This window comes from Hemitrygon akajei, chromosome 8 (genome assembly GCF_048418815.1).
Source record: "Hemitrygon akajei chromosome 8, sHemAka1.3, whole genome shotgun sequence".
Lineage (NCBI taxonomy): Eukaryota > Metazoa > Chordata > Chondrichthyes > Myliobatiformes > Dasyatidae > Hemitrygon > Hemitrygon akajei.
The window spans coordinates 80,250,192-80,274,455 of record NC_133131.1 but is presented as its reverse complement, the minus strand read 5'-3'; positions in this window follow the sequence as shown (position 1 = coordinate 80,274,455).

Sequence of the window (24,264 nt, the reverse complement as noted above, 5' to 3'; positions counted from 1 at the left end):
ATGCATCGTTATTTCTTCTGCCAAAGTGCATGACCATACACTTCTCTGCATTGTATTCCATCTGCTACTTCTTTGCCCATTCCCCTAAGTCTTTCCTCAACACTACCTGCTGCCTCCACCTATCTTTTTATTGTCCGCAAACCTGACCACAAAGCCATCAATTCCATCATCCAAGTCATTGACATATAACAAGAAAAATGTTTCCAATACAAACCCCTGCAGAACTCCACTAGTCACTGGCAGCCAACCAGAAAATACCCCCTTTATTCTCACTTTTTGCCTCTTGCCAGTCAGCCAATCTTCTATCCATGCTACTATTTTCCTGTAATACCATGGGCTCTTGTTTGTTTAGCAGCCTCACATGTGGCACCTTGTCAAAGGCCTCCTGAAAATGCAAGTAAACAACATCCACTGGCACTCCTTTTTCTATCCTGCCTATTATTTCCACAAAGAATTCCAGATTTGTCAGACAAGATTTCCCCTTAAGGAAATCCTGCTGACTTTTGCCTATTTTATCATGTGCCCTGAAACCTCATCCTTAATAATGGACTCCAACATCTTCCCAACCACTGAAGCCAAGCTAACTGGCTTATAATTTGCTGTCATTTTAACACATCACTCCCTTCTAGAGTGACATTTGCTGTTTTCCAGTAGTATGGAACCATTCCAGAATATATTGATTCATGAAAGATCACTACTAATGCCTCCACAATCTCTTTAGCTACCGCTTTCAGAACCCTGGCATATAGTCCCATCTGGTACAGGTGTCTACTCTACTCTCAGACCTTTCAGCTTCCCAAGCACCTTCTCCTAAGTAATAATGACTACACTGACTTCTACCTCTTGACACTCCTGAATTTCTGGCATACTGCTATTGTCTTTCTCAGTAAAGACTGATGCAAAATACTTATTGAGTTCATCCACCATATCTTTGTCCCACATTATTACTTCTCCAGCATCAGTTTCAAGTGGTCCGATATCCACTCTCACCTTTCTTTTACTCTTTAGATATCTGAAAAATACTTTTGGTATCCTCTTTTATATTATTGGCTACCTTACTTTCATTTTTCATCTTTTCATTCCTTATAAACTTTTTAGTTACCTTCTATTAGATTTTTAAAACTTCCCAGTCCTCTAACTTCCCACTAATTTTTGCTATATTATATGCACTATGTGCACTTCTCTTTGCTTTTGTGCTGTCCTTGACTTCCCTTGTCATCTATGGTCACCTCATCCTCCCTTTAGAATATTTCTTCAGCCTTGGGATGTATCTGTCCTGCGCCTTTCAAACTGCTCCCAGAAACTCCAGCTATTGATGTTCTGCCATCATCCCTGCTAGTGTCCCCTTACAATCAGGAAGGCTATATTGTAATATAGCTACAGTTTAATAATTATAATCTATATTTCTTCTGACAATGCCTGGATACTTCTCCTATCCAGGCCCATCCTTGACTTGTCCCTCTACCCAGTTTACCACATATATTTTTCATGATCCAAACATTGCCAGCTGGTGCAGAACAAAGTTGTCCCAGTATGCTCTTGAGTAAGGAATTCCAAGATTTTAGACCCAGTAATGATGTAAGAAACAACAAAGTATTACGCAAATCGGAGGGGATCATGCAATGCAGGGAATATTGGTGTCCTTGTCCTTCATAGTAGAGATTTCAGGTTTGAGAGGTCCTTCCATGTAAGCTAGTTGAGAAACTGCAGTGCATTTGGCAGATGCAGATGGAATGCATGCCAGTCACTATTTGCTGGTGACAGAGGGAATGTATGTTAGCATGAGGTGTCAATCAAGCGGATTGATACATCATGGGTGGGAGTTAAGGTTCTTCGGAAGCTGTCAGCAATGCAATAATTTATGCAAATAGAAATATTATATATTTCTAACTTATGCTTGCAGATATTGAAAAAATTTTGGGTTATCAGGAGATGCATCACTCACCATAGGATACCCAGCCTCAAACTTGTAGCCAAAGTATTTATGTGACTGATTGAGCTGAATTTCTCATCGCTGGTAACCCTCAGATTATTGATGGTAGGGGATTTGCTAGTGGTAATGCCACTGAATATCAGCAGCAGGAGAACAGACTTTCTTTTGATGGAAATAGTCATTATTTGACACTTCTATGACATGAATGCTCCTTGTAACTTCAAAGTTCAAAGTAAGTTTGTTTCTAAGTACATATACATCACCATATACAACCCTGTGGTTTGTTTACATTAGATCAAAGAAACACAATAGAATCAATGAAAACCCACACCCGATGGACAGTCAAACAACCAATTACAAAAGACAATGAACTGCAAATACAAAAAAGAGTAAAATAATAATAATAAATAAATAAGCAAAAAATATTGAGAACATAAAATGAAGAGTCCTTGAAAGTGAGTCCATAGATTGCGGGAACATTTCAGTGATGAGGTGAGTGAATTTCAGTGAAGCTATCCCCTTTGGTTCAAGAACCTGATGGAAGAAGGGTAATAACTGTTCCTGAACCTGGTGGTGTGGGTCCTAAGGCTCCTGTACCTTCTTCCTGATTGAAACAGTGAGAAGAAAGCATGGTCTAGTTGATGGAGGCCCTTGATGATGGATGTTGCCTTCCTGCAACAGAACTCCATGTGGATGTACACAATGCTGGGGAGGGCTTTACCCTGGCAACATACACAATATGCTGGAGGAACTTATCAGACCAGGCAGCAACTGCTGAAGGCTCTCGGTCTGAAAGTTCAACGGTACTCTTTTCCATCGATGCTTCCTGGCCTGCTGAGTTCTACAGCATTTTGTGTGTGCTAATATATAGTGATTTCTTGGATCACATGCATATTACAAGATGGAGGGTGAAAAGTAGGGAAACCAGTAAAGCACAAGTATTTGCACCCTGAACCTTTGGTTTTGATGAGGCCACACTCAAGTTGGAGGACCAACATCTTATATTTTGTCTAGGTAGCCTCCAACCTGATGGCATGAACATTGATTTCTCAAACTTCCGGTAATGCCCCAATCCCTCTTCACCATTCCCCATGCCATTTTCCCTCTCTCACCTTATCTCCATACCTGCCCATCGACTCCCTCTGGTGCTCCTCCCCCTTTTCTTTCTTTCATGGCCTTCTGTCCTCTCCTATCAGATTCCCCATTCTCCAGCCCTGTATCTCTTTCACCAATCAATGTCCCAGCTCTTAACTTTACCCCTCCCCCAGTTTCATCTATCCCCTCCCCTCCACCTTCTTACTCTGATTTCTCATCTTTTTTTCTACAGTCCTGATGAAGGACTGAAACGTCGACTGTACTCTTTTCCATAGATGCTGCCCGACCTGCTGAGTTCCTCCAGCATTTTGTGTGTGTTGCTCAGATTTCCAGCATCTGCAGATTCTCTCTTGTTTGTGGTGGGGCTTTATCCAGGGTGCACTGGGCTATATCTACAATGCTTTGTCAGATTTCCATTCAAGGGCATTGGTGTTTCCATACCAGGCCATGATGCAGCCAGTCCATACTCTCCACCATACATCTATGGAAGTTCATTAAAAGTTTTAGATGTCATGCCGATTCTTTGCAAACTTCTAAGGCAGCAGAGGTGCTGCCATGCTTTCCTCGTAATGGCACATACTTGTCGGGCTCAGGACAGCTTCTTTGAAATGATAATACTGAGGAATTTACAGTTGCTGACCCTCTGCTCCTCTGATCCTTTGATAAGGACTGGCTCATGGACTTCTGGTTTCCTCCTACTGAACTCGCTAATCAGCTCTTTGGTCTTGCTTACACTGACTAAAAGGTCGTTGTTGTATCACCACTCAAGCAGATTTTCTATCTCCTCCTATACGGGGATTCATCACCACCTTCAATTTGGTCAGTGACAGTGGTGTCATCAGCAACCAAAAATATGGCATTGGAGCTGTGCATAGCCTCACAGTCATAAGTATCAAGTGAGTAGAGCAGGGGGCTAAGCACACAGCCTTGTGGTGCTCCTGTGCTGATGGAGATTGTGGAGGAGATGTTGCTGCCAACCTGAACTGACTGGGGTCTACAAGTGAGAAAATTGAGGATCCAATTGCACAAGGAGGTACAGAGGCCAAGGTCTTGAAGCTTATTGAATAGTTTTGAGGGGATGACGGCATTGAATGCTGAGCTGTAGTTGATAAAGAGCATCCTGATGTATGCGCCTTTCCTGTCCATGTGTTCAGGGTTGAGTGAAGAGCCAATGAAATGGCATCTGTAGTGGACCTGTTGTGCTGGTAGCCCAAGTGGTGCAGATCCAAGTCGTTTCTCAGGCAGGAGTTGAGATGTTTCATTACCAACCTCTCTAAGCACTTCTTTGCAGTGGATGTAAGTGCTACTGGACGATAGTCATTGAGGCAGGTTACTGTGTTCTTCTTAGGCATTGGTATAACTAAACCTGCTTGAATAAGGTAGGTACCTCAGACTGTGAAGCAGAATGTTAAAGATAGCAGTGACAATCCAGACAGCTGATCAGGACAGGTCTTTAGTACTTGGCCAGGTACTCCATCTGGGCCGGATGTTTCCCGTGGTTCACCCTCCTGAAGGGTGCTCGCACATCCGCCTCAGAGACTGAAATTATGGGGTCACTGGCAGCTGTGGGAGTTTGTGAAGGCTACTTCATGTTTTGATGGTTAAAGTAGGCATTGAACTCATCTGGCTTGTCACTTGGTTCACCCTTTGTAAGAGATAATAGCTTTGAAGCCCTGCCACAGGTGTTGAGCATCCTTCAGTGACTTAAGTTTGTTCTGGAATTGCCACTTTGCTGTGAGTTGGCTTTCCAAAGATTATACCTAGACCTCTTGTATCCTGCTTGGTTACCAGACTTGAATGCCACTGACCTGGCCCTCAACAGACTGCCGGTTTCATGATTCATCCAGGGCTTCTGGTTGGGGAAGGCTGAATGATTTTGTGGGGACACACTCATCTACAACTGTTTTAATAAAGTCTGTGACAACCATGGTGTATTCATTCAGATCCTCTGATGAGTTCTTGAACAGGGCCGAGTCCACTGACTCAAAGCAATCCTGTAGCCACTCCTCTGCTTCCCGCAACTGACCGCCTCTAGTCCTTATCTCTGGAGCCTTGCTCTTTAGCCTCTTCCTGCATGCAGGTAGAAGTATAGCCAAGTGATCAAATTTCCTGAAATGTGGTAGGCATGGAAGCAGTTTAGAGCAGAAGTGAACATTTCAACAAGCATTAAATAAGCAAAACTCCCCATTTCTAGCCTTATAAAGGGAGGAATGATGTTGATGCTGCTGCTGAAGATAGTTGGTTCTAGCACCTTGTCCTGTAAGTGATGCCTTAGGGTTGGGATGATTCAAACACAGCCATCTTCCCAAGAACACTTTTAATTGCTTGTGATTAGGAGCGCATTTATTGGACAGGAGTTATTCTGGTTTGATTTGTTCTGTGTTAGTATACAGGACGTTACTGCCCATTATTCAACGTTGCAGTGTTGGATCAGCTGAAATGCTGAAGAGTGGCTTTTCTGATGGTCGAGGTGGATCATCACTTCTGGCTGAACACAGGTATTAATGCTTCAGCCTTGTCTTTAGCAGTCATGCGCTGTGCCTTGCCATCACTGGAGATGGTCATGTTCCTGGAGCTGCCTTCTCCTGTTAGTTGTTCAATTGTGTACAGTGATTCATGACCAGGTGAAAGGAATGCAGTGCTTTGCCCTGATCCTTTGATCCTGGGGTCTTTCAGCTTTCTCTACTACATGCTGTTTTTGTTGTTTGGCACACATTTATTCCTGCTTTTCAGCTTCACTCTGTATAACTGTGTGGTACTCTTGTGTTTCTTAATGAACCAGAGTTAATATCCAAGCTTGTTGATAATGGCCGAGGGGTATGTCCGGCCATAAGCCTAGGTTGTGATGGAGCTCATGTCTACTGCTGCTGATCCACAGCACCTCATGGATATCCAGCTTTGTTTGTTCAGATCTACACTCAGAGGCCACTTTGTCAGGTACACCTGCACACCCGCTTGTTAATGCAAATATCTAATCAGCCAATCATGTGGCAGCAACTCAAAGCATAAAAGCATGCTGACATGGTCAAGAGGTTCAATTGTTCAGACCAAATGTCAGAATGAGGAAGAAAAATTATCTAAGTGACTTTGACTGTGGAATGATTGTTGGTGCCAGAAGGGGTGGTTTGAGTATCTCAGAAACTGCTGATCTCCTGGGACTTCCATGCATAACAGTCTCTAGAGTTTACAGAAAATGGCACAAAACACAAAGAGCATCTAGTGAGCAACAGTTCTGTGGGTGAAAATGCCTTGTTATTGAGGGAGGTCAGAGGAGAATGGACAGACTGGCTCAAGCAGACAGGAAGGTAACATAGAGCGGCATAGGAAGTCATTCCTACCTGTGGCCATCAAACTTTACAACTCCTCCCTTGGAGTGTCAGACACCCTAAGCCAATAGGCTGGTCCTGGACCTATTTCCACTTGGCATGATTAACTTATTATTTAATTATTTATGGTTTTACATTGCTATATTTCTTCACTAGTAATGAAACCCAGTTTCCCTCTGGATCAATAAAGTATGTCTGTCTGAAACTCAAGTAACCACAAGTTACAACAGTGGTGTGTTGAAGAGCATCTCTGAATGCACAGCACATTGAATCTTGAAGTGGATATACACTCAGTAGCCACTTGATTAGGTACAAGAGGTACCACAATAAAGTGGACACTGAGTGGATTTTGAGATTGTCTCATTTAATGGGATTGAAGTGGAACACAATGCAATAGAGATTGTGAAAAAAAATATGAATGCTACCATCTGACTGACATCTGACATATCTGCAAAGGGAAACAAAAGGTCATGTAAGTTTCTCCCTTGTGTGGTTCAATCAGTACTTGCCACAAATCAAGTTACCATTCTGTGAGAACTTAGTCCTCAATGTTCTTCCTGCACTACTGTAGTGACGCAGAAGTCCCTTACTGCTTCTAAGCATTCTCAAAAAAGTGGAGCACAGTTTCATCAGTTGAGAGAGAGCAAGAGTCAGTGATTAGGTAGGGGTCTTATTTCCTTAGCTATGACATGGTCTTGAGAACTTCAAGGACCAATACACCTCTGTGCCATCTGTTCAGTTGGGTTTATCCTGCTAGTGAGATAGGATGTACCTATGGGTTTTTTTTGGAGGTGGCTGGTGAAGTCTGGTCCTGCAAGGATGTCTATGGCAGGTAGTCAGATCTTTGTGACCCTGCAAATTCAGTGGACTTTGCCACATCTGAAATGGATCCCTTGGTCAATGCCTGTCTGTCCAGCTATGTTCTTTCTTAGCTCTAGCACAATAGCAACGGTCCATCTGAATAGATTGCTTGACCATTTCAGAAGTCATTTAAGAATCAATCACTTTGCTTTGGGTCTGGAGTCTCAAATGGTGAGTTCTGTATATTAGACCAGGTATTGATGCCTGACTTTCTTGCTTGAAGGACTCTCATGATGCAACTGGTCGATTAGTGTTTATTGGTACTAAAATTAGTTACTTTTACTTCTTTTACCCCCCCAAAAAAGCACAGCTGCCATTGTGGTATTTGAATCTGTGCATTCTGCATTCCAGTGTTGGCTTCAGAACCAGTCAACAGGAGAGGAGGCAAGTCATCTTTGATACAATGAAGACAGAGAGGGAAAGACTTAGTACACTGACTATACTAAGCTACTTAATACACTAACAGTAATTCAGGGCATTTGTGGAATGTATCAGTCAGTTTATTCTGATTTTCTTTTAAAAATTTCATCCTACACATTAATTAAGACATTTCCACTACCACGTTAGCTTTCTTCCAGCAAAACCTCGCATGTCCCTAGTGAGAACAGAGTTTGTTGTTTGCACTTGATGCTTCATTGTATGGAGAGATGGGATGGTTCATTGTTGGAAGATGGGAAAGTGGCAGCCGCTGGAACTGCTGTTTTTTGTTTCGTTCCCAAGGAAACGAGAGAGCGGCAGCAATCAGTGCTTAGCTGTGCAAACAACTGTTGATTGCCAGCTGGGTGGCTGGCGCAGAGTGAGGCTGACGCAAGGAAAATAAAACTTAGGCACAGTTCAATTTGAATAAAATGAACGTGGTTGGAAGTAAAATTGCTAAAAAAGACACCAAAAACGGAAAAAATGACTCGGCAATTCTGGCAGACGACAAGGGTGCAGTGCATTGCAGAGTGGGCCGTTCACTCGCTGGGAAGTGGAAAAGTGGGTCCAGTTCATTAAGAGGGCAGAGAATGAAAACATGTTGGCACAGTTTCTGAGAGTGTCTGCTGGCCTGCTTCCCCAATGGCCCGCATCTCCTGGCAGCCTACTGCGAGATAAGGACACCAACTAATCCTAAAAAGCAATTCTCCTGAACTTTGAGCTTTGCAACTTCCTCTCCCTATAAAACATAACCCAAGTTACATATGGATGAGTGAAATGCAGCACGAAAGATGCAATTTAACGACCAGAGCAACCACAAAATTTAAGTTCTGCCTGCCTGAAGAACATTTGCTATATTTTTGTTCTTAAAATAACCGAAATGTTCTGTGTTTGTTAAAATCATTTCTTAAAAAGATATATTTTGTATGGCCATTTTCTTTGAATTTCAAATTCAGGATTTGTTTGTTAGGATAGTGCTACCTAATTCTTGCAATGTGGAAATGGGTCACTTGGCTCAAATTGCCCAAGACCCCATTACATTACACACTTACTTGTTTGGAACTGCCTTCCATTTGCAAACTTCCATTGTTTTAAGTCCTTTGAATACTTTATAATCTCCCAAACTTGTGCTCATTTCTTCTGGAAATGGATGTCTGAAGATCACTCTGGTTCCTGATCCACCATAGCCCTGGAACTTCTCTTATCAAATTACTCATGGTATCCATGGTAACATTGACATATGTCGGTATTATAATAGCCAAGTGTAATAATCAGAGCAACAAATGTTGTACTTAGTTCAAGAAGGGAAGTATAGATAATTCAGGTAGTGATAGCCCATTGAGCCTCACATCAGTGTTATTGGAAGCTATTGGAGAAGATACCAGTGGATAGGATTTATGCACATTTGTAAAGCCATGGCCTCCTTAAGGACACTCAATATGGCTTTGTACAGAGCACAAACTTGGTCAAGCTTTTTGACCAGATCACAACTGAGCTTGATTGCAATAAGCCAGTGGGCATTGTCCATGTGATCTTTAGTAAGGCATTTCACAAGGACCCTCATGGTGCATTGATTCAGGAGATAAAGTCTCATGGGTTCCAGCCAAATTGCAAGTTTGGATTTGGACCTGGCTTGCCAATAGAAGACAGAGATTAGGGATGGAAGTCTATTATTCTGCCTGGATGTCTGTGACCAGTGGGTGTTCTGCCAGGGTTGGTGCTGAGATCTCTGTTGTTTGTGATATATGTCAACGATTTGCATGAAAATGTCGATGGGAGGATTAGCAGATTTGTGGATGATACAAGGACTGGCAGACTTGTAGACAGTATAAAGGAATATCAAAGCATACTTATAGATCAGATACAGAGATGGGTAGAGAAATGGCCCTTGGAGTTTGATCTGGGCAAATGTGAGCTGTTGCACTTTGGGAGGTCAAATGGAAGGAGAAAATACACCTACAGTTAATAGTAGACCCCTTAATACCATTGAGGTATGAAAGGATGTGAAGGTAGATGTCCATAGTTCACTGAAAGTGGTTATGCAAGTGAACAAGGTGCTAAGGAAGGTGTATGGAATGCTTGCCTTCGTTGGTATGTGAGCTCAGTATAAGGGGGAGGATGTCATGCTGCACCTGTATAAAACTTTAGTCAGACCACACTTGGAGTAATGTGTGCAGTTTAGTTCACACCATAATGGAAATGATTTGGAAATTGTGGTAAAGGTGCAGCAGGTTTATCAGGATGCTGCTTGGATTAGAGCGTGTGAGCTATAAGCGAAGTCTGGAGAAGCTTGGGTTGTTTTATCTGCAGCATCAGAGACTTAGGTGAGACCTGATAGAGTCTTTTAAAATTGTAAAAGGCATGGACAGGGTTGACAGTCAGAATCTGTTCTCCAAGGTAGAAATATCGAACAACAGAGGAGATGAAGTTTAAAAGCAACATAAGGGGCAAGCCTTCTTGTGCCTGGAATGGGTTAATTGGGGTGGTAGCTGCATCAGGTAGTTTGGTGGAGTTTAAGATGTTTTGGATAGACACATGGAACTGATGGGAATGGAGGGATATGGATGACAAATGGGAGCAGGAGGATACGTACTATAAATTGGCATCAGTCAACACGCCATTATGGGCTGAATGGTCTGTCCAAAGCTGTACTGTTATCTGTTCTTCCCTAATCTACTCCAGCCAGCAGCCTTTAACATGGTTGACTGTGCCATCACCCTCCTGGAATTTTCACCATCATTGATTTGTTCACTGGTTCCATTCTTCCTATCCAGTCATATCCAGAGATCCTCTTTTTTTCACCTAATCAATTAACTTAGATGTGCTTGGAAAACAGTATTCATCATCTGTGGTTTTTGCTGTGACCTACATTGGTTCCCCTGATTTTAAAACTGTTATCCTTTGTTTTAAACTTTTTCCATGGGCTTGCCTAACTGAAAGGCTTAAAGGACTTTAGTAAAGTGGAGATTTTGGAACGGCTGGGCCTGCTCTTCCTTTTATATGTGTGTTGTGCTTCAGTTGGAAGCTGTTTTTGAATGCTTTTTGTAAGATTCTACAAACTAACTTAAGCCCATTACTGAACTGATATTGCTGAGACAGTCTCTTCAATTCAGCCACGTACGTTAAAATGAACTCTTCTTTTTGATTGTGCTTATGAAACTTAAAGCGTTCTGCAATCAACAATGGTTTCAGTTCAAAACGTTCCTGCATTACTTTCACAATATCAGCAAAGTTCCTTTCAGCTAGTTTGATTGGATGAATCAAACTTCTAAAGAAACTGTATGTTTTTCCACCCAGTGCACTCAGTAAAACTGGTACTAGCTTTTCATTGCCTATTCCATTTGCTCAGTTCGCTCAATGTACTGTTACGAACCCCGTAACTGGGTCACTTACCAGCAAAGATAGAGAGGTCCGTTGAAGTCTGATGGTACTATTTTTAAATGTTTTTATTTATAAAGGGGCACAAAAGTAAGGTTAATACAAACATTCAGATAATATACGTCATCAATAATCAATCTAAAGCGCGGGTATAGTAATAATCATCAATAAGAAGTAGCTCTATCGTTTTGTCTAGGGGTAAAAATATTGTCCGATGGAAATATAAAAGTCTCGCCAGTTCATGCAGGCTTTAGCCTTTTGGGGACCGCTGGGTTTCACTTGTTGGAGAGAGAGAGATTTTTGGTGAGAAAATAAACTTGCCAGTCTTTTGGACTCAAACTGTTGAATCGGGAACGTGGGTTCCCCGTTGTCAGTTCAAAGTCCTTTTCAGTGTTATCAGCCACTCATTCCCCAGGCAAGGGGAAACGAACCACACGTGGCTTCCGAATAGCTCCCGTTATCACGGGAGCGATGAGTGATGGTGTCTCCTTCTGGTGCGTCGCTAGGGGACTGCCTCCTGCAGCCCCTTTTTATCTTGACTTGCAGAGTTGTAGATGTCAATCAAGGTGGGGTGATACAATCCCCACCCCACATTGCCCGAGGATGTGCACGTAGCATAGGGTCGCAATCTACAAAGGTGTCTCCAAGAAACAATGGTCAAAATCCGTTGCGTTGTCGTTCTGAGGATTCTCTCTCATTTCCTGGGTCCAAGACCCGAATTAATAGCGATCTTGCGATTCTCAGGAAGGAGGGGGCTGCGATCATAACAGTACAATATCCAGTTATCTCCAGTGCAATCAAATGACTCACTGTGCTTCAGCAGGTAGGTAGAAATGACATATGCCATTCACATACTTTTATATATAGTATAACCCATAATGGATTAGTTAAAGGAATGATGAATGCTTAACCAAACAATATATTTACAACATTACTCAAATATTACTGAAATATTAAATACGCACCAACAATGGTATAGACTGGAGGTGGATTTGTAGGGCTGGTTTATGTGATGCTGAGCTCAGGTAGAAGATCAGAACAATACCAATCTACCCCACCAGTAACAGTGCATTCATTCATTACAAAGCACAGAATGAAATTCAGTTTGTTTCACTATAAAACATTTAGTTTCTAAAATAACTATAAACGATATCAGTTGTGCTTTAAGGGTTTATTATATAATTTTACCAGAATAAAGTAATTTTACTAAAATGATATCAGCTTTGTGGATTTTACTAGAATTCTATGAAAAAGCAGAGTTTCTGACACAACATTAAAGATAATTTAATGTTCACGTTCATAACAGGAGGAGACTGAAATGTTGCTATTAACTCCAGCAGTTTCCAATGCACCTGAACCCACGGTCACCATTGCCGATGCAAGATCAGTCTTCTGGAGAGTGAACTCTGCAAAGAAGCCAGGCCCAGATGACGTTCCTGGCCATATCCTTAGGTCCTGCGCAGGCCAGCAGATTGATGGTATTTGCAGACATTTTTAACTTCTCTCTGCTTCATTCTGACATTCTCACCTCTCAAGAGATGCGGCAGATGCTGGAAATCATAAGCAACACACACGCACACAATATGTTGGAGGATCTCAGCAAGTCAGGCAGCATTTATGGAGATGGGTTGCAGGTGGAATAAACAGTTGACTGTTTATTCCCCTCCATAAATGCTGCCTGACTTGCTGAGATCCTCCAGCATTTTGTGTGCGGTGCTTGAGCTTCCTGCCTGCTTTAAGGAGACCACTATCATCTCAGTACCTAAGGAAAGCAAGGCAATCTGTCTGAAAAACTACCTCCTGGTGGCTCAGATGACTTCCACCATGAGGTGCTTCACACGTCTCGTCATGGTATGCATCAATAACAACCTCTCAGACCATAAGGCAGAGGACCAGAATATTGAGTCTGCTCTGCCATTCCATCATGGCTGGTATCTATTTAGTAATACAGAGTAGAGTAGGCCATTCTGGTCCTTTGAGCCACACTACCCCAGCAACCCCCCACAAACCCAATTAACTCTAACCTAATCATGGCACAATTTACAATGACTAATTGACCTACTCGGTACGTCTTTGGACTGTGGGAGGAAACCAGAGCACCCAGGGAAAACCCACTCATTCCACAGGGAGGATGTACAGAGTCTCCTTACTGAAGGACACCCGAATTGAACTCTGAACTGTGGAACAGCTGAACTGTAATAGATTCACGCTCACCACTGTGCTACCATGGCTCCCAAATGCATTATCCCTCTCAACCCCATTCTCCTGATGTCTCTCTGCAAGCTTTGACACCCTTACTAGTCAAGGGCATACTGACCTCTGCTTTAAATATACCCAGTGACTCTGCAGCCTTCTGTGGCAATGGCTGGCACAGATGAAAGAAATTTCTCCTCATTCCTGTTCTAAAGAAAGTCCCTGTCTTCTGAGGCTGTGCCCTCTGATTCTAGAGACCCCACGAAGGGAAAACACACCCTCCATGTTCATTTTTATCTAGGCTTTTCAATAGTCAATAGGTTTTGGTGAGATCCCCCCCCCCCCCCCCCACCATTCTTCTAAACTCCAGTGAGTACTGCCCAGAGCCATCCAATGCTCCTCATATGTTGTCCCTTTCATTCTTGGAATCATTCTCATGAACCTTCTCTCCAATGCCAGTACATCCTTTCTTAGATATGCCTTCCAAAACTGCTTACAATACTCCCAGGTGTGGATTGACCAACGCCTTTGAAAGCCTCGGCATTACATCCTTGCTTCTATATTCTAGTTCTCTCAAAATGAAAGCTGACATTGCATTTCTCTTCCTTACCACCAAGTCAAGCTGCAAGTTAACCTTTAGGGACTCCTTCACGAGGACTCTCAAATCCCAACTTTGATTCACTAAAATTCACTGCTGACTAATCAGGTCTATAGCAGATGCCATCTTGTTGGGTCTACACACATCTTTGGAACATCCGAACAGCAAAGACACCCATGTTACGCCATTGTTTACTGACTGCAGCTACACCTTCAGTACTGTAATTCTCCAAACTCCCAGACCTGGGACTCAACACCACCCTTTGCAACTGGGTCCTTGGCTTCCTGACCAACAGAAGCAGCAGCAGTCAGAAAGGATGGGCAGCAATACCTCTACCCTGATTATCCACAACACCGGTGACCCACAAGGCTGTGTCCTAGCCCCCTGCTCTGTTTCTTACATATTCACAACTGGCTCTAGTCTTACAGATTCTGCTCTAACTCCATTTACAAGTTTGCGCCACAGTGGGACACATCTCAAGTAGTGATGAGTCAAGAGTTCAGGAAGGAGATAGAGAGCCTTGTGACAAGGTATGACAGCAACAACCTTTCCCTAAATATCAACAGACCAGAAGAGCTGGTCATTGACTTCAGCTGCACATGCTTCTGTTTACATTAACAGTGCCATGGTTGAGAGCTTCACATTCCTAGGAGAGTACATCAAATGCTTGTCCTGGTAGAACTACATTGACACCTCAGCCAAGAGCACTCACTAGTGCCTCTTCTTCCTTCGGAGACTAAACAAATGTGGCTTGTCCCCTTTCGACGTTTAAAAGTTTTTATTGATGAAGTATATCTGGATGCTTGATATGGCACCTGCTTTGCTGTTGACTGCAAGAAACTGCAGTGATTCACACACAGAATACTGATGGAACACAGCAGGCCAGGCAGCATCTATAGGGAGAAGCACAGTTGACGTTTCAGGCTGAGACCCTTCATCAGGACTAACTGAAAGAAAAGATAGTAAGATTTGAAAGTGGGAAGGGGAGGGGGGGATCCGAAATGATAGGAGAAGACAGGAGGGGGAGGGATGAAGCCAAGAGCGTGAAAGTTGATTGGCAAAAGGGATACACAGCTAGAGAAGGGAAAGGATCATGGGACAGGAGGCCTAGGGAGAAAGACAGGGGGAGGGGAGCACCAGAGGGAGATGGAGAGCAGGCAAGGAGTGATTGTGAGAGGGGCAGAGAGAGAAAAAAGAGAGAGGAAAAAAAGGGGGAGGAATAATAAATGAATGAATAAATAAATAAACAAATAAATAAATAAATAAGGGATGGGATAAGAAGGGGAGGAGAGGCATTAACGGAAGTTAGAGAAATCAATGTGAGATTTGTGGTTGTAGCTCAGCACATCAAGGAAACTAAGCTTCACTCCAGAAGCCTACACTACTCGACACCTTGATAAGCAGCATGATCAAATACCCCATTTATCACAGACAATCTCTCTTCTCCCCTCTTGTCTAAACAGAAGAAACAAGAGCCTGAAAGCAGGCTCAAGGGCAGATTCTATCCTGTTCTATTAAGACATTTGAATGTTTCCCTGAAGGATTCTTCATACCACAGTCTACCTTGCACAGCACTTTGTCTGCATTCTGTTATTGTTTTATCAAGAACTACCTCAATGTAGTGTTGTAATGAAATGACCTGTATGGATGGTATGCAAGACTTTACCTCAATACATGAGACAATAATAAACTACTTTACCAAGCAGCAACCATATTTGACCTGCTGAGCTCCTCCAGCAGTTTGTTTATAGGAGACCAGCAAAATAATTGTTTCTATTTATCCGGATAAACAGGCACGATGAAAAGGCAAAACTAGGGCTGTGACATAAACGTGTTCAGAGGTGACCAGGATGGAAGAGGAGAAAGCAAAATAACAATTGCAGAGATATCAATGAAAGATAAATTTAGAGGCAAAGAAAAAGATGCACTCTATCATGGAAACATGACTGTCTTGATGAGGCCTGAACTTAACTCTGATGCATTCATTGGGTAACCAGCATGGAAATATTGCCAACTTTGTAATAAACATTTTAGTGTTTGCTCTATATTGGCATGTCGTGAGTATGTTGAAGCATCCCTTTTGGAAAACAACTCTGTAGGGCTGATTCACATCTATTGCATCAGGATTATTTCTCAGTCAGAGCATAAGTGGGATGTACTTCCCTTCAAGTTTGCCACCGCATCATCATTTTTCACTTAGTATCATACAATTTTACACAACAGGTTCTGACATGAACATATCAGAAATTCAATGATACTAATCAGCGTACCCCTTTCAGCAAGAGTTATTATGAGCCTACACTATAATCTTGTATGTAAATATATTATTCTTAGCATTAACTGAGTAATGGTTAGCATTAACCTAGTTATATATGAAATAGTAAATGCTTTAAAACCCACTGGACACTTATTTATTTGTAAGATCAATTATTCCTAAATGCGTTTATATTTGGTTAAAATGCTTTATTAAATCTAAGAGCAAATTTCTAAGTATAAAAACAAATTTACACTTGATTCGTTGGATTTATTTTTCATTCTTAATGATCTCCATAACTTTTTTTATTGCCTTAGAATATCCATGCAATTTTGAACCCTTTACAAAATGTTCTTGTGCAAGCACTTTTTTTGCAATACTGGTGACATTTTTATATTCATGGGAATATTTTATTTAGGTGATTTTGATTATAGGCAGAAGATAGAAATAGTCTATTTTTATTGGGACGAGAGCATAATGACTATTTTCTATTATTGCTTTGTTTCAGCTGTTTGGCAGGTTTGTAGAAGAAGATCTTTCCCCTGTGCAAAATTGCTTTTTTGCTCCAAGCTCCAAATATGTGAGAAGCACAACAAAGCCATTGTCTGTTTAGCATGTCTTATTTGATACACTTGTTACCACGGAATTAATGAGCAACATTCATCAGTACATTCACTGTTTTATAGTTACTCATTGGAGTTTCCAATGAAATGCAAGTATGTAAGACAACTTTGCCATTCATAGTATAACAGCTTCTGATGCTACTTGTTGAGAGATTGGTAGAAAACTGGTTTAATATGTGGCTGTTTCTTTATTCCATTACTCCAAAATTGGTAACCTGTATTTTCAGCCAACTAGTACCTAGGCTGTGAAGTTTTAAACCTCACCACATCTCGTACATCTTTTTACAGTGCCAAGAAAACACAAGCCTCTCTCAGGCAGCTTGTGTAGTGGAATGCCAGATCTACTGTCTGTGAAATGAAGGCTGGTCTCTCTATTGTCTACAAATTCCATTTCTTGCCTGTTCTACCAAGGTTCTCGGGTAATTCGATTCAGTGATCAGTCATTTCGTCACAAGCACACCGGCCAAGCATTGCAAAGGTCAATAATGATTCTGATTGTTTCAAAGGTTTGAACTTTTCTGCTATTTTGTGGTAACTACATTCAAGTTCAAATCTAGTTCAAATGCATCCCAGTACTAAAGAAAAACAAGGTCACATGCCTTTATGACCTCAGCCCAGTGGCTCTGACATCCAACAAAGTGCTTTGAGAGGCCAGTCATGATATATATTAAAGCTAGCCTCCTAGTCAAGCTTGATCCACTGCAATTTGCTTACCAACAGGTCCGTGAAAGATGCCATCTCCCTGGCCCTACACTCAACCCTGGAACATCCGAACTGAAAAGATACCTATGTTACAATCCAAATAAGAAAGCCCCACACCATCACTAACCTTATTAGCTCTGGGGATCTCCCATGCACTACCACCAAACTCAGTTCCCTCACCCCACATCTCCTGTTTCTACCTCCTACCCAGGATCCACAAACCTGCCTCTCCAGGTAGACCCATTTTTTCAGCTTGTTCCTGCCCCACTGAATTCATATCTGCATAACTCAACTTGTTTTTATCCCCTCTGGTTTAGTCCCTTCCTACCTGCATCCGTGACATTTCACCCATTCTTGATGTTTTCAATGATTTCAAGTTTCCTGGCCCTGAGCATCATATTTTCACCATGGATGTCCAGTCCCTATACATCTCCATCGCCCACCAGGATGGCCTCAAAGGTCTCTGTTTCCTTCTGGACACCAGACCGAACCAATTCCCCTCCACCTCTGCTCTCCTCCATCTTGTGGAACTTGTCCTCACTCTAAATAATTTCTCCTTTGGCTCCTCCCACTTCCTTCAAACAAGCCATGGGTACTTGCATGGGTCACAGCTATGCCTGGCTTTTTGTCGACTATGTGGAACAGTCTATGTTCCAAGCCTACACTGGTGACCATCCCACACGTCGACAACTGCATTGGTGCTGTTTCCTGCACCCATGCAGGGCTAGTCGACTTCATCAACTTTGCCTTCAACTTACACCCTGCCTTCAAATTTACCTGGTCCATTTTTGACACCTCCCTCCCCTTTCTCGATTTCTCTGTCTCTCACCTCTGGAGACAGCTTATCCACTGATGTCTATTACAAACCCACTGACTCTCACAGCTACCCAGACTATAACTTTTCCCACCTTGCTGCTTGTAAAAATGTCATTCCCTTCTCTCAATTCCTCCATCTCTGTCGCATCTGCTCTCAGGATGAAGCTTTTCATTCCAGAATGAAGGAGATGTCCTCCTTCTTCAAAGAAAGGAGTCTCCCATCCTCCACCATCAATGTTGCCCTCAATCTCATCTCTTCCATTTCGCGCATGGCTGCCCTCACCCCATCCCGTCGCCACCCCACCAGTTTCTCTTGTCCTCACCTACCACACCACCAGCCTCCACATTGAGCACATAATTCTCCAAAACTTCTGCCACCTCCAACGGGATTCCACCATCAAGCACATCTTTCCCTCTCCCCCGCTTTCTGCTTTCCTATGAGACTCCCTTGTCCATTTGTCCCTCCGCACTGATCTCCCTCCTGGCACTTATCCTTGCAAGCAGAACAAGTGCTACACCTGCCCCTACACCTCCTCCCTCACTACCATTCAGGGTCCCATACAGTCCTTTCAAGGTGAGGTGAAACTTCACCTGTGAGTCTGTTGGGGTCATTTATTGTATCTGGTGCTCCTGGTGTGGCCTCTTGTATATCGGTGAGACCCGACAAAAGTTAGGAGACCACTTCGCCAAGCACCTATGCTCTGCCTGCCAGAAAAGGAAGGATCTCCCAGTTTGTACCCATTTTAATTCCACTTCCCATTTCCATTCCGACATGTCCATCCATGGCCTTCCCTAATGTCGTGATGAAGCCACACTCAGGTTGGAGGAGCAGCACCTCATATTCTGTCTGGGTAGCTTCCAACCTGACGGCATGAACACTGATTTCTCAAACTTCTGATAATGACCCCCTCCCTTCTCTATTCCTCATTCCCATTGCCTTCTCTCATCTTATCTCCTTTCCTGCCCATCACCTCCCTCTGGTGCTTGTCCCCTTTTTCTTTCTTCCATGGCCTTCTGTCCTCTCCTCTTAGATTCCCTCTTTTCCTGTATTTCTTTCACCGATCAACTTCCCAACTCTTTACTTCACCACTCCCCCACTCCCAGATTCACCTTGTGTTTCTCCCTCCCTCCCCCTGTCCTCTAACTCTGACTCCTCGTCTTTTTTTTCTCTTCAGTCCTGCTGAAGGGTCTTGGCATGAAATGTTGACTCTACTGTTTTCCATAGATGCTTCCTGGCCTGATGAGTTCCTCCAGCTTTTTGCGTGTGTTGCCCATGTTACAATATTGTTTTTTGATTACAGCTCTGCCTCCAATACTATAATTCCAACTAACCTAATCCCCAAACTTCTAAACCTTGGAGTCTTCGCCTCCCTTTGCAGCTGGATCCTCAACTTCCTGCCCAATAGCTTGCAATCAGTAAGGGCAAGCAGCCACACCTCTGCCATGTTGTTCTAAGCAATGGTGCTACACAATATTGCGTTCTCTGCTCTCAGAACATTCATGACTGTGTTGCCAGATTGTACTCTTACTCCCTCTCGAAGCTGGCAGATGATACTATCATAGTGGGGTTTATCTCAAATAACAATGAACAGAAGAAGGAAATAGTTTAGTAATGTGGTGTCATGACAACGACCTTTCCTTCACTGGTCATTGCCCTCAGGAAGCGGTGGGCAAGGGGGGCGGGTGTGTTGCACATTCTCCCGTTTTCATTAATGGTGCTGAGGTTGAGAGCTCAATTCCCTGGGAGTGAATGTCAATGATCTGTATGGACAGAATACAGGAAAAGCTTTTCACTGTACATGTAACGATAACAAAGCAATTCTAATTCCAATGTGGCATTCAGATCAATAAATATATTACATGCCTTTCCAAAGTGAAAAATGACCAACTTATGGATTTCCTGTACATACAGATGTGCTCTTAACCAGCCTTGGAGAAACAGTCCTGTTTCCATATAACCACCTTGCAGTAATCAGACACCATTGTCTCTCAAGAACACAGACTTCCAGTATCACTGCAGAAAGAGAAACACTTTAAGATTGACAAGTAATGACTTCTACTAGCACTTGTTCAATGTATCATTCACTGTTACTTCATGCCCACAGAAACCAGCTATTGAGCACGGGACATCCTGATTCTGTACTATTTTAATTAAGAAGGGGAAGGCAATAAGTATTCAAGGCCTTACCAACACATTCATTGCTGTGGAGGTAATGTTACCCTATTGAGAGTTTTAGTGTCTTTTTAGTCATGGACAAAATCAAGTTGTAAAAGTCCATATATAAAAATGGAACCCATTCATGACTATGGGACATCCTATATTAGATACTGGTGAGATGATTACAGTTGGAGTGCAGACCCAGATCTGGTATGTACGTCATTGATATGGCCAATTGTAGGAATGCAGCAGTAGTTGTAATTTACTAGGGTAAAAGACAACCAGTTCTGCTAATATTGACTTGGGACCCTTGTAGTAAAAGTAGCAAGCATTCCAGATTTCACCCACATTCTAGGGAACTATGCTGTTCGGTTCTCTTTTGACATTGAGAGGTTTTAACAGACCAGTATTGATTTGGGCAACGATTGTATTAAGAACATGGAAAAAGAACGATCTAAGAATTTTCATTCAATATATTTCCTGCCCATTTAGCAAAGAGACCTAACAGGACACAGTTCAATGGAGAATGTCAAGGTGGGAAAATCTTTGGAATAGATCTGCTGAACCCATGCCATGTCTCGGAGAACCCATTTCCCAATGCCCCTGCAGGGAAATGCAGCATGTTTGAATTCCTTTATTGGATGCAGGTGTTGGAATGAGGTCAATCATACAGTATTGTGGGAATTCAGAATTTAAGCATGGTTACATGGGAGTCCCAAGTGTCCTCTCATTTATCAAATAAATGGTGAAAATTCCATGTAGAGTTTTCAACTATTTTGCAGAAAATCCTGGCCATTTATTCCTTAAATCCTCCTATGCTAATTAGAATTCTGGACTACTGACTCAGAATGAAGTACCGTAGATTCCGGACTACAGAGCGCACCTGATTAAAAGCCGCTGGCTCTAATTTTAGAAATAAAATCATTTTTTTAATTGTAAAGGCCGCATCGGATTTTAGGCCGCACCGGATTTTAGGCCGCACCGGATTTTCGGCCGCAGGTGTCCCACGTTGTAATATGAGATATTTACACAGAAAGATATTACACGTGAGGATTTTTTTAACTTTTAATTAAATCCATATGGTAACAAAAACAAATACATATTGCAAATGCTTTTTTTCGAACCGTGCCCGTACGCGGCTACTTTTAAATATACGTTGCGTATACTTCTTTACTGAACAACATTCCAATATCTCCTAACGACTGGTAAAAAAATATATATATTGCAGCCTACCAGGAAAAGTTATTGATACCTTTAACTTAAAAGCAGAGTTCGCTCAGATCCAAAGCCGCTCGCGTAATGCGCTCCCTCCCTCCGTCCCGTTTCATCGCAAACCGGCATTTTCCCACAAGACACCGCGAAACCGGGTGTGACGTCATAGCATCCCGCGATGTAGTACAGAAAACAAATATAGTTTAAACTAAGTAGGCAGCACAATGCTTCGAGTGTTTTCCATGTTGATGAGGGTGAGTACAAATGACTGATTTACAATAATTTAATTGTGAAAGTGCACTTGATTTATCGTACAATTTCATTGGACCTCTGTGAACTACTCATCAATTTTATTGGTCTACTGTTACGAGGCAAAATGTTTACGAGGCGGCATGAAAAAAATCATGCATTAGCCGCTTCGGATTATTGGCCGCAAAGTTCAAAGCTGTTCAAAATGTGGGAAAAAAGTAGCGGCTTAAAATCCGGAATCTACAGTATGTTGTTTTGCAGCAGCAGTACGTTGCAATAGAATATAAAAATAAAAGCTACATAAAGAAATATATAAATAATATATATATATATATATATATATATATATAGTGCAAAAACAGAGGGGGGAAAAACAGGAAAGAAAATCGTGAGGTAGTGTACATGGGTTCAATGTCCATTCAGAAATCGGATGGCGGAGGGGAAGAAGCTGTTCCTAAAACACTGAGTGTGTGTCTTCATGCTCCTGTACCTCCTCCTTGACGGTTGCAATGTGAAGAAGGCATGTCCCGATCCAGGGTCATGAGTTTGAGCCCCACTATTGAAGGTGGGAAATTAAATAGTTGCAGAAGCAGGCCATTTGAACCCTTGTGCTTGATCCACCATTCTGTGCCAGTTTCCTGCATTAACTCATAGGCCGTGATACCCATACTATCCAAGAATTAACTTCCCTTCAGAAAACTCCCAACTGAATTTTTAACAGTCTCGAGTAGCGAAATCTAATGTTCAGATGAAGACATTTCTTTTCATCTTTGTTTTCACCCCATAATTTGAGACTGAAACCTGGTTCATGGGAAGCATTTCTGCATCTACCTTGTCAGGCCCATTCAGTAAATTTCATTTAGATCACTTTATGATCTTAAGCTCTAGCAGCCTTTCTCAACCTTTTTATTCCTAGAGGAAACCCTGTTTGAAAATTATTATATCTACAGCTCACAGCAAATTAGTGTGATCAGAAAGTGGTAGATATAATAATCCAAAAATAATTGTCAATGCTCTTGAGTAGAGAATGAATTTTTAGCCAACCTTTCTTGAATTAATCTCATTCTTTCACTTTCATAGATTTAAAAAAACATAAGGCAAATACAAAGCATTTCTGTTTTCAATAAGACACGAGACTTTCTGATATCTTTCCTCACTTTCAGGCCTAAGCACCAACGGAAACATTTAAAGATTTCCTTTTGCATCATGATTTTTCCAAAGATTCAGTTTCCTTTTAAATCCAAGGATCTTGTCATCTGAAGTCAAAACGTTTTCTTCAGGGCCTTGCACAGACTTGTTCAACTGATTCATATGATGAAAAATGTCTGTTAAGTAGGCCAGTTTCAGCAGCCATACTGCATCTTCAAAGCACTCAGCAAAATCTGGCTGCTATTCTCTTGAAAGTAGCCCTGCAATTCCCCTTTCAACTCAAACACCTTGCTGAGAACTCTTCTGCTAAGTCACTGAATTTCTGTATGTAGCAGGAGATTGCTGTTTGCTTTGTCCAGGTTTTCACACAGTTTTTATAAACATTCTCGAATGAACTGTTCTTTGTCTAAAGAAGTTAACCATCTTTGTAGTATCATCCAGAACTTGTTTCATTTCATCTCTTAGAGTTTTTGACATCAGTATCTCTCTGTGAAGAAAGCAATGTGTTATGACAACGTCAGGATTTTCTTTTTTTTTTAAACAAGGGAAATGAAACCTCGCGTGGAGTCAGCCATTGATGAGGAAACATCAGCACACATGCCAACACGGTTCCTCCAAGACAGACCTTTTGTTTCCAGATATGAAGTCAAAATATTAAATATATCTTGCCCTTTGCTTGTTTGGGGCAGCTCTTTGCAACAGAAAAAAATTTCTTGAATTTCGCCATCATTTACAAATCTTACAAATGCTACAACATGACATTTATTGGTGAACTCACTAACCTGGACAGAGAAGCTGTTGTTTTTCAGCTTATCACAAAAAACCTCTTCAGCATCATGAGATATCTCATCAATATGTCGTCTTATTGTACTATTTGAGAGTGAAACCTTTTCAATTTCTCGTAGTGCATCTTGTCTTAATACAGAGGTTAATAAAATCTATAAAAGAACAGTATGATGAATAACTAACAAGAAAACCACAAAGAACACAAAAACTTCACAATACAATTCACTTCTAACCTACACAATCCACCTTTTGCAAAGTTTACCACAACAGCGAAGTGGCTGGCCAGCAGCTGAGTCGCGGCGAGTAAAATTCTTACGTTAGAATAAAAATTTCCCTCCTACTTTCTACTACACCAGTAGTTTGTTCGATCTCATTAGTCAGTCAGCGGCACGTAAGTGGAAGTTACAGGGAGAAGCTGACGTCACAGTACAAATTGAAAACATTCAATGCCCAGAAAACACACTTTACGCTCCTTGTCAGCTTACCATCCTCCCCTCCATGTAATACAGCCCTC